Source organism: Bos grunniens, chromosome 18 (genome assembly GCF_055505025.1).
Source record: "Bos grunniens cultivar Pamir isolate PY7600 chromosome 18, Bosgru_T2T1.0, whole genome shotgun sequence".
In the NCBI taxonomy this organism is placed as follows: Eukaryota; Metazoa; Chordata; class Mammalia; order Artiodactyla; family Bovidae; genus Bos; species Bos grunniens.
In genome coordinates, this window is record NC_141182.1 from 45,809,496 (window position 1) to 45,818,996 (window position 9,501).

The following is a 9,501-nucleotide window of genomic DNA, read 5'->3' on the forward strand; positions in this document are numbered from 1 at the left end:
TTCGATGAACATTAGGGTACACGTGTCTCTTTCCCTTCTGGTTTCCTCAGTGTGTATGCCCAGCAGTGGGATTGCTGGATCATAAGGCAGTTCTATTTCCAGTTTTTTAAGGAATCTCCACACTGTTCTCCATAGTGGCTGTACTAGTTTGCATTCCCACCAACAGTGCAAGAGGGTTCCCCCTTCTCCACACCCTCTCCAGCATTTATTGCTTGTAGACTTTTGGATCGCAGCCATTCTGACTGGCGTGAAATGGTACCTCATAGTGGTTTTGATTTGCATTTCTCTGATAATGAGTGATGTTGAGCATCTTTTCATGTGTTTGTTAGCCATCTGTATGTCTTCTTTGGAGAAATGTCTATTTAGTTCTTTGGCCCATTTTTTGATTGGGTCATTTATTTTTCTGGATTTGAGCTGTAGGAGTTGCTTGTATATTTTTGAGATTATTTGTCAGTTGCTTCATTTGCTATTATTTTCTCCCATTCTGAAGGCTGTCTTCCTTTCTCTTTCTTTTCTCAGCTATTTGTAAAGTCCCCTCAGACAACCATTTTGCCTTGTTGCATTTCTTTTTCTTGGGGATGGTTTTGGTTGCCTCATCCTGTACAATGTTATGAACCTCTCCATATTTCTTCAGGCACTCTATCTACCAGATCTAATCCCTTGAATTTGCCTGTCACCTCCATTATATAATCATAAGGGACTCGATCTAGGACATACCTGAATGACCTTAAATCCCTCAATTTAAGCCTGAATTTTGCAATAAAGGAGCTGATAATCTGAGCCACAGTCAGCTCCAGGTCTTGTTTTTGCTGACTATATAGAGCTTCTCCATCTTTGGCTGCAAAGAATATAATCAATCTGATTTTGGTATTGACTATCTGGTGATGTCCATATGTAAAGTCGTCTCTTGTGATATTGGAAGAGGGTGTTTGCTATGATCAGTGTGTTCTCTTGTCAAAATTCTGTTAGACTTTGCCTTCCTTCATTTTGTACCCCAAAGTGAAACTTGCTTGTTATTCCAGGTGTTTCTAGACTTCCTAGGTTTGCATTCCAATCCACTATCATGAAAGAACATCTTTTTTTGGTGTTAATTCTAGAAGGTGTTGTAGGTCTTCATAGAACCATTCAACTTCAGCTTCTTTGGCATTAATGATGGGGCACAGACTTGGATTACTATGATGTTGAATGGTTTGCCTTGGAAACGAACCAAGATCATTCTGTCATTTTTGAGATTGCACCCAGGTACTGCATTTTAGACTCTTTTGTTGATTATGAAGGCTACTCCATTTCTTCTAAGGGATTCTTGCCCTGAGTAGTAGACATATGGTCATCTGAATTAAATTCTTCCATTTCCATCCATTTTAGTTCACTGATTCCTAAAATGCCAGTGTTCACTCTTGCAACCTCCTGCTTGACCATGCTCAATTTACCTTGATTCCTGGACTTAACATTCCAGGTTCCTATGCAATATTGTTCTTTACAGCATTGGACTTTACTTTCACCACCAGACACATCCACAACTGAGAAGAGATTAAGAAGAGGTAGCAAGAATACACAGAGGAAATATACAAAAAAAAAAAAGTCTTAATTACCTCGATAACCATGACGGTGTGGTCACTCAACACAGAGCCAGATGTCCTAGAGTGTGAAGTCAAGGGGGCCTTAGAAAGCATTACTGTAGACAAAGCTAATAGAGGTGATAGAATTCCAGCTGAGCTGTTTCAAATCCTAAAAGATGATGCTATCAAAGTGCTGCACTTACTATGTCAGCAAATTTTAAAAACTCAGCAGTGGCCACAATACTGGAAAAGTCAGTTTTCATTTCAATCCCAAAGAAAGGCAATGCCAAAGAATGTCCAAACTACCATATAATTGCACTCATTTCATATGTTAGCAAAGGTATACTAAAAATGTTTCAAACTAGGCTTCAGCAGTACATGAACTGAGAATTTCCAGATGTCCAAGCTGGATTTAGAAAAGGCAGAGGAAAAAAAAAAAAGAAAAGAAATGGCAGAGGAACAAGAAATCAAAATGCCAACACCCACTAGATGATGGGAAAAGCAAGGGAATGCCAGAAAACATCTACTTCTGCTTCATTGATTATGCTAAAGCGTTTGCGTGGATCCCAACAAACTGGAAAATTTTTAAAGAAATGGGAATACTAGACCACCTTACTGGTCTCCTGAGAAACCAGCATGCAAGTCAAGAAGGAACAGTTGGAACTGGACATGGAACATGAGCCAATATTGAGAAAGGAGTTCATCAAGGCTGTATATTATCACCCTACTTATTTAACTTATATTCAGAGTACATCATGCAAAATGCCAGGCTGGATGGATTCCAACCTGGAATCAAGATTGCCAGGAGAAATATCAATAATCTCAGATGTGCAGATGGTACCACCCTAATGGCAGAAAATAAAGAGGAACTAAAGAGCCTCTTGATGAGGGTAAAAGAGGAGACTGAAAAAGCTGGCTTAAAACTCAACATTCAAAAAACTAAGATTATGGCATCTGGTCCTATCACTTTATAGCAAATAGATGGGGGAAAAGTGGAAACAGTGACAGATTTTATATTCTTGGGCTCCAAAATCACTGCAAATGGTGACTGTAGCCTTGAAATTAAAAGACGCTTGCTCCTTGGAAGAAAAGCTATGCCAAACCTAGACAGCGTATTAAAAACAGACATCACTTTGCCAACAAAGGTCCATGGAGTGGAAGCTTTGTTTTTCCAGTAATCATGTACGGATGTGAGAGTTGGACCATAAAGAAGGCTGAGCACTGAAGAACTGATACTTTTGAATTGTGGTGTGGAGAAGATTCCTGAGAGTCCCTTGGACAGCAAGATCAAACCGGTCAATCCAAAGGAAATCAACCTGAATATTTATTGGAAGGACTGATGCTGAAGCTGAAGCTCCAATACTTTGGCCACCTGATGCAAAGAGCCAACTCATTAGAAAAGACCCTGATGCTGGGAAAGATTGAGGCCAGGAGGAAAAGGGGGTGACAGAAGATGAGATGGTTGGATGGCATCACCAACTCAATGGACATGAGTTTGAGCAAACTTGTGGAGATAGTGAAGGACAGGGAATCCTGGAATGCTGCAGTCCGTGGGGTCACAAAGTGTCAAACATGACTTAGCGACTGAGCAACAACACTGTGACAGTTCCAAGACTGACTGTAAAAGATCAAAAAGTGGGAGGTGGCCCAATTCCTGGATATCTTTACCCCTTCTCCCAGAAAGGATTATTTCCAGAGAGGTGGAATAATCCTCTCACTCATTCAATTCAGTCACTCTGTCGTGTCCAACTCTTTGCGACCCCTTGGACTGCAGCACGCCAGGCTTCATTGTTCATCACCAATTTCTGGAGCTTGCTCAAACTCATGTCCATTGGTTGGACTTGTCGACTCATTTCCTCTCATAAGCCTATGAAATTACCCAGCCTTTATGCACTAACTAGTCACCCCACATTTGAGGGCCTCTTGCTTTCTGAGATGGCTCACACTCTGTCTATGGAGTGTGTTCCTCCCAAAGCCATTCTCACCTTTTGAGATGACTGCATTCTGTCTTTGGAATGTGTATCTCTCTAAATAAATCCACTTCTTACCTATCACTTTATCTCTCACTGAATTCTTTCTGTGATGAGATATACAGAACCTGAGCTTCATTAAGTCCTGAGACCAGGTGTGTGATATCAATTAAAAGACAGTGAGTTAATGTCCCAATCTGAGATGTGCAATTTCAAATCTATATATCAAGCTGGGAAGAACTGACATCTTGACAAAATTGAGTCTTCCTATCCATGAACATGGAGTAGCTCTACATTTGTTTATTTCTTCTTTGATTTCTTTCATCAGAGTTTTGTAGTTTTCCTCATGTAGATCTTGTACATATTTTGCTAGATTGATATCTTATCTATTTCATTTTTCTTGCTGCTAATTAAATGGTATTCATTTTATTTTGGGGGGGGTAAATTGTAATTTTTTTATTGGAAAACAAATATACAACTTGGAATGGATTTGAGGCAAATTGTGCCATAAGCAGATTTTCTTTAAGTGGCTAAAACAAAGTTTAAAAAGCAAGTTAACAATAAAAGAAAATGTTTCTGGTATAGGACCAGCAGTACAAAAAAATAGTGTACGAGTACCTGGATAAAACACCCGTTTTGCAATAGTGCAACTTTTAAGTACATATTGTTGACTGTCCGTAGTCCACGCAGAGTTACAACTCCACACTTCAACAACAACATGCTGACAGTTCCTAAAGAAAACTACTCAAAAAAAAAAAAAAAGGCATAACCCAGATGTTCCCTCATTTGACCAACTCCATCTAAGTTTAGATGTGCAGAAGGGCTTAGATATATCCAGAGTAAGCCACATGCAACATGTTACTTGACCAATTTTCTAAAATAAGGTTTCAGGACAATGACAGTAAGATAAGGGAAGAAAACATGGAGAAATGAAGTCCTAATTACTATACATGCATATTTTTTTTTTTGACAGTAGAGGGAAACCTTTTACAGATAAGTTACAAACAAAGAAAAGGCAAATAAACAATTTTGTACAAGGAATTTAACACATTCTGTACAATGTCTTCACTTTGCTGTCATCATTTGTACAAACTCTTCACAGTTTACTTGACCATCACCATCAATATCTGCTTCCCTGATCATTTCATCAACCTTTTCATCTGTTAACTTCTCTCCAAGGTTTGTCATCACACGGCGGAGCTCTGCTGCACTAATATAGCCATTACCATCCTTATCAAACACATGGAATGCTTCTCTAATTTCTTCTTCACTGTCTGTATCTTTCATTTTTCTTGCCATCATTGTCAGAAATTCCAGGAAGTCAATTGTGCCATTACCATCAGCATCTACTTCATTAATCATGTCCTATAACTCTGCTTCTGTGGGATTCTGCCCAAGAGACCTCATTACAGTTCCCAATTCCTTTGTTGTTATAGTTCCATCACCATCCTTGTCAAATAGTGAAAAAGCTTCTTTGAATTCTGCAATCTGCTCTTCAGTCAGTTGGTCAGCCATGCTGCGAGCGCTACCGGTCTCCGGGACGCAATCACACAACCACTCAGCTCGCTCGCTCCACTCGGACTCAATGGTATTCATTTTAACTTAAAATTCCAATTGTTCATTTCTAGTTTCAGTTCATTTCAGTTGCTCAGTCGTGTCCAATTCTTTGCGACCCCATGACGTTTATAGGAAAGCAATTTATTTTTGTATATTTTGTGTATTAACCATGTGCCTTGCTAGGATTGATGTGAGGGGACATCTTTACCTTACTCCTGTCTTAGTGGGAAGGAATCTGTTTTCTCACCATTAAGTAAGTTGTTAGCTATAGGGTTTGGGGGGTTTTTTTTTTTTTTTTTGCTAAGTTAAAAAAAAATTTTTTTTCATTTATTTATTTTTGGCTGTGCTTGGTCTTCATTGCTGCACAAGGGCTTTCTCTAGTTTTGGAGAGTGGAGGCTACTCTGTAATTGTGGTGCATAGGCCCTCATTGTGGTGGCTTTTCTTGTTGCAGAGCACAGACTCTAGGGCACGTGGGTTTCAGGAGTTGTGGCACACAGGTTTAGGTACCCTGTAGCATGTGGGATCTGCCTGGATCAGGGATCGAACCAGTGTCTGCTGACGTCTCCTGGATTGCAAGGCAGATTCTTAATCACTGGACCACCAGGGAAGCCCCAGCTTTAAGTTTTGACTTTAAGGTAAAGCTATGTTTAAGATGTTATTTATCAAATTGAGGAAATTCCTCTCTGTTCCTAGATTGCTGAGATTTTTTAAAAATCATGAATGGGTGTTAGATTTTTATCAAATGCATTTTTTGCATCTATTGATATGTTCATGTGATGTTTCTCCTTTAACCTGTTGATGAGATTGACTATATTAATTTTCCAGTAGTGATCCAGCAGTGTATGACCCTCTTGACTATGCATATAATTCTTTTTATATATTGTTGCATCCCATTTGATAATTTTTATGAGAAGTTTTATATCTGTTTTCATAGTATTGGTCTATAATTGGTTTTGTAATGTCTTTGTCTGGTTTTGACATTAAGGTAAAGCTAACCCTTAGGATGAGTTAGGAGATATTCCCTCTACCTCTATCTAATGGAAGAAATTTTAGAGAACTGGTATAATTTCTTCCTTAAATGTTTGGTAGAATTCAGCAGTGAGTGCATCTAGATTTGCTTTTTATTTTTGTTATTTTCTGTTTTGAAAGATTATTACTTTTAAAAATTTTCTTTAGCGTATTTATTTTTGATTGTGCTGGGTCTTTGTTGGCTCAGGCTTTCTCTAGTTGCAGTGAGGAGGGGCGCTGCTCTCTAATTGCGGTGCAAGGGCTTCTCATGTTGTGGAGCATGGGCTTAGTTGCTCCAAGGCATGTGGAATCTTCCCAGACCAGGGATCAAACCTGAGTCCCTTGCACTGGCAGGCAGGTTCCTAACCACTGGACTACTATGCAAGTCTGAAAGGTTATCAATTATTGATTCAGTTTCTTTAATAGTTGTAGACCTAATTGAGTTATCTAAGTTACACAGCCCATGGTGTGAGTTTTGAAAGTTTTAAAAGATTATATCTCTCAAGGAACTGGTCCATTTCATATAGGTTATCAAATTTTCATGGGCACAGAGTTGTTCATAATATTCCTTTATGATCCTTATAATGACCATGGGATTAGTAGTGAATAGTCTCTCCTTCATTTCTGAATTAGTAATCTGTGTCTGTTTTTTTTTTCAGTTTGTTTATTTTGATGGACAGAATGGTGTCCCCCTGCACCCAAAATTTATATGTTGAAGCTCTAGACCCCAAAGTGACTGTATTGAGAGATAGGGCTGTTAGGGAGATAATTAAGATTAAATGAGGTCATATAAGTGGAGCCCTAACCTGATAGGATCAGTGTTCTTATTAGAAGAGAAAGAGACACCAGAGATAGCTTTCTTTCCACAAGCACATGGAAGAAATACCATGTGAGAAAACAGCAAGGAGGAAGCCATCTACAAGTCAGGAAAGGAAGTCTCACCAGAAACCAACTCTGATGGCACCTTGATCTTGGACTTTTAGCCGCCAAAGCTAAAAGAAAATAACTTTCTCTTAGTTCTGAGAAAATAAACTCTGTTCTGAACTGAGAAAATACATTTCTGTTCTTTAGGTCACTCACTCTGTGTTATTTTGGTACGGCAACATGAGCAGACTAATAAAGTTTGCCTGGCTATCAATTTTGTCAATCTTTTCAAAAGAGTCAGCTTTTAGTTTTGTTGATTTTGTCTATTAATTTTGTTTTCAATTTCACTGATTTCTGCTCTGGTTTTTATTTATTTATTTTTCTGCTTACTTTACTTTTTTTTTAAGCCAGACACAGTCATTTCTTTTTTAAAAAAATATATTTAATTGGAGGATAATTGCTTTACAATGTTGTGTTGCTTTCTGCCATACAACAACATTAATCAGCCATAGGTATACCCATATCCTCTCCCTCTTGAATTTCCCTCCTATTAAAAAAAATTATTTTATTTATTTGGCTTCACTGGGTCTTCACTGTGGTGTGCAGATTTCTCTTGTTGTGGAGCACAGGCTCCAGGCATGCAGACCCATGGGCCCAGTAGTGTGGTACACAAGCTGAGCTGCTATGTGGTGTGTGGGATCTTCCTGAACCAGGGATCAAACCTGTATCCCCTGCATTGGTAGACAGATTCTTAACCACTGGACCACCGGGGAGGTCCCATTCTTCTGCTTACTTTGCTTTTGATTTGTTTTTTCAACCCCTAGGGTGAAAGCTAAACTGACTTTTAAGTGTTTTTTTCTAATGTATAGATTCAATGTTATAAAATTTTAAGCACTGCCTTCAATGCATCCCACAAATTTTGATGTATTTCTGTTTTCATTTAGTTCGAAATGTATTTTAGTTTCTCTTGAGATATGCTTTCTTATCTGCATGTTATTTGAAATTACATTGTTTAATCTCTAATTATTTCAGGATTTTCCAACTATGTTTCTGTTGATGACTTCTAGTTAAATTCTGTTGATGACTTCTAGTTAAATTCTGTTGTGGTCTGAGGGCATACACTGCATGATTTCTTTTTAAATTTGAGTCTTTAACATTTTTAAGCTCTGTTTTATGACCCAGGATGTGATCTATCTTGGTTGTTTGGAAGCTTGAAAAGAATGTGTATTCTACTCATGAATTTGTTTTTTAGGTTTATCATGATTTATTTCATTATCAGTCTTACACGTTGCTGAGGTTGGGCAAAGCCAGGATAGTTGATAGCATGCACTTTGAGTTCTGATGTGTGTTTTCCAACACCACCAAGCCTTTTCCCAGTTCTCAGCAGACTCTGATTGGGTGCTCTACACATTTCACTCAATTCTGACACTGTCTACCTGGAGATAGCATCAAATCCCACAGGTTAAGGCTTCAGATTTACAAGAGTGCCCCCACTTCAGACACCAATTTGTGTGTCCAAATTGTCTCCTGTGCTTCTAACCAGCTGACTATAAATCAGAAGTTACAACTCCCTACTTGAATTTGAGCATATGTTAGAATGGCTCATGGAACTCACACATTTACTGATGTGTCCCAAGTTGCTTCAGTTGTGTCTGACTTTTTGGACACATGGACTGTAGACCGCCAGTCTCCTCTGTCCATGGGATTCTCCAGGCAAGAATACTAGAGTAGGTTGCCATGCCCTCCTCCAGGGGATCTTCCTGAACCAGGGATTGAACCCACATTCCTCATGTGTCCTGCATTAACAGGTGGGTTCTTTACCACTAGTGGCACCTGGGAAACTTACTTATGTGTCCCAGTTTATCGCAAAGGCTATTAGAAAGGCTACAGATGAACAGTCAGATGAAGAGATACACAGAGTGAGGTCTGGAAGTGTCCCAAGTGCAGGAGCTTCTGTTCCTATGAAACTGGAATGTGACACCTTCCTGGCATGGGGATGAGTTCACCAACCTGGAATTTCATCAAATATTGTTGTTCAAGAGTTTTTATAGAGTTTAGTCTGTACCCTCCAAGCCACCACGATTTCCCCTTATTTTTCCTTCCCAAAGGTTGATGGATGGAGCTGAAAGTTCCAGCCTTAAACCACTTATCTTTCTGGTGATCAGTACCATCCTAAGCCTTTGTAGGGAACTTACCTTAAGTCACCTTGTTAGCAGAAGCTCAGGTGTGCTCAAAAGGGTCTCCTTAGCTCCAAAATCACTGCAGATGGTGACTGCAGCCATGAAATTAAAAGATGCTTACTCCTTGGAAGGAAAGTTATGACCAACCTAGACAGCATATTAAAAAGCAGAGACATTACTTTGCCAACAAAGGTCTGTCTAGTCAAGGCTATAGTTTTTCCAGTAGTCATGTATGGATATGAGAGTTGGACTATAAAGAAAGCTGAGCGTCGAAGAATTGATGCTTTTGAACTGTGGTGTTGGAGAAGACTCTTGAGAGTCCCGTGGACAACAAGAAGATCCAACCAGTCCATCCTAAAGGA

General features: G+C 39.1%; 1 pseudogene across 1 annotated transcript; it reads right to left on the bottom strand.

Annotated features, from left to right (window-relative positions):
* Window positions 1–3,970: 3,970 nt before the first annotated feature.
* On the bottom strand, window positions 3,971–5,117 carry LOC147353633 (calmodulin pseudogene; annotated as a pseudogene). The gene has a single exon (XR_015145863.1). The product of XR_015145863.1 is annotated as a calmodulin pseudogene (transcript).
* Window positions 5,118–9,501: the final 4,384 nt, after the last annotated feature.